The following is a 2,490-nucleotide window of genomic DNA, read 5'->3' as shown; positions in this document are numbered from 1 at the left end:
TTCCTGTCTCCCTCAGCCCGCTCCGGTTTTTGACCGCTCCCCTTGGCATTCACAGGGACCTACTTCTCTCCCCATGTCTTTGGGTGAGGGGCATTGCCTCCCTGGTAGCGCGTTACCGAGTGGGGGTTCCCCGAGCCCCCCCCCGCTGTTCCCCGCCGCGGGCCGGGGCCTGCTGCTGGCCTGCCGTGCGGTGCCGGCGATGGGCGCTCCCCTGCAGGCCCGCGCCCTCCTTGGGAGGGAGGTGGGCTCCCTTCCACTCTCCTCCGCTTCATCTTCCCTAAGAGTGAACTCGATGCGCCGGGAAAATTGCGCTCCAAACTACACCGATTTCGAAGGCGTAAGGGAGCGAGAAGAAGCATTATTTTTGTGTGCAGCTTTGCCTCGCAGATCGCCGCGAGAAAAGTGCCGCTCAACTTGAGCTACATCAGCTATGCTACAGCGACTTCAACCAGACAGGCTGCTTGCTTCCTTGTTTGCCGGTCCCTTTTTGTAAGGGAAAGAGAAAAAAACAAACCCAACAACACGCTGAATCAAGAGCGACAAAACAATTCTTAATTTAGAACGTGTGAGACTGACTGAAGCGACTAGCAGGGTGGTGAAGAATTAAAATCTGTGGACAATATGGGTCTTAAAAAGTTGGCACAAGTCTCGTGTTTGCCAGAGCTAGGAAAAATGCTCTCGGGGTTTCCTACTCGAGGTACACCAGCGATGCAAATCAGGAGCCCGATGTGCGCAGATAGGCGTGATGTGCTTACCTGGGTAACGGCAGGGGAGTCGGTGAAATTCTGTGTCTGACTCTTTATGTAACTGCTTCACTGATTTCAAAGGTAGAAAGAAAATTGCTGAAACTCACAAGATTGGGAGAATCTTCATCCACATTCTGCCTGAATTCCTCTGCTGAGATCAAAGGTATTTCTGGGTTGAGGTCGGTGAATTGCTTAATTGACAAAGTTATTTGAGGTCAGAATGTGTCCTGACTGCATTTACATTTGTATATCTCAGGCATTTATTGAGAGGTAAAGGGTTTTCTTGATTCTCATCCAAGGGTCATACGCTTTATGTGCCTGTCTGATTGGCCTTACTTACTGGCAGGCCAAGACCATTTCAGGAGACTCCCAGATTGCATTAGGTTAGAAGGGACCCTCACGGGTCATCTTGTCCAATGCCTCTGCAGTCAGCAGGGACACCTTCAGCTAGAGCAGGCTGCCCAGGGCCACAGCAAGTCTGATGTTGAATGTTTCCAGGGACAGTGCCTCGACCACATCCATGGGCAACCTGTTCCTGTATTTTACCGCTCTCATTGTGAAGAACCTCCTCCTGATGTCCAGCCTAAATCTGCCCTACTCCAGTTTTAAACTATTGCCCCTTGTCCTGTCACTACAAGCCCTTCATAAGCAGTCCCTCCCCAGCTTTCCCTTTCAGATACTGGCATGTAGTGATAGGGTTTCCTGGAGCCTTCCCCAGGCCATCCTGGTCTGTCCTGCTGACACCACACCTGCAATAGTGTATCCAGTTTCGGGCTCCGCAGTTCAAGAGAGACAGGGATCTGCTGGACAGAGTCCAATGAAGAACTGTGAGGATGACTAAGGGACTTGAACATCTCTGCTAGGAAGGAAGTTTGAGAGCCCTGAGGCTGTTTAGTCTGGAGAGGAGAAGGCTGAGAAAGGATCTTATGAGTGTCTCTAAATATCTGAGGGGTGGGTGTCAAGGCGCCAGGTCCTTGTGATGGTGCCCAGTGATAGGACAAGGAACAACAGGTACATGCTGGAACACAGGATGTTCCACCTCAACATGAGGAGAAACTTCCTTCCTGCTGTGAGGGTGACAGAGCCCTGGAGCAGGCTGCCCAGAGAGGTTGTGGATTCTCCTTCTCTGGAGACTTTCCAAACCCACCTGGATGTGTTCCTGTGTGACCTGCCCTAGGTGACCCTGCTTTGGCAGGGGGATTGGACTGGATGATCTCTAGAGCTCCCTTCCAACCCCTAAGATTCTGTGATTCTGTGACTGGGGACTGCAATCTTCTCCATAGGCTACCAGTGTGCTCTTGGCTTGTCTCAGCCTTAACATGTAGCCTCACATTAGGGATGGCCTTTTTCTAATCCAGATGTGTCGCAGTTTATCACCAAGTGTGAACTCACCTCAGTGGGTAACTTCTGTTGCCACTTGGCTGGCAGATGAAGAGGGTGTTAGCAGGATAATTCAAATTACTGTGTTCTTGGCTTAAAAACATGTATTGAGCTAAATTGGGCACTCCATAAATGTAGACATATTCTTCTAATGCTCTCTGCATAGGTTGCCTATTAGACTTCCCTCACAGCTGCTAGCTTTATTTCCAAATGGTCAGGGCCAGAAATTTGTTTCAGACTTTTCCAGACTTTCATATCCAATCTCCTTATATGTGTAAGCTTATCACATTAGGAGCTGTAGATCCAGTTGTAATTGCTTCGACTGCGATCTGAATATTGATGAGTTTCCTGTTCTGATATGCTT

Source organism: Melanerpes formicivorus, unplaced genomic scaffold, assembly GCF_026170545.1.
Source record: "Melanerpes formicivorus ecotype bairdi unplaced genomic scaffold, bMelFor1.0.p_v2 SCAF_15, whole genome shotgun sequence".
Lineage (NCBI taxonomy): Eukaryota > Metazoa > Chordata > Aves > Piciformes > Picidae > Melanerpes > Melanerpes formicivorus.
Note: the sequence above shows the minus strand (reverse complement) of the source record.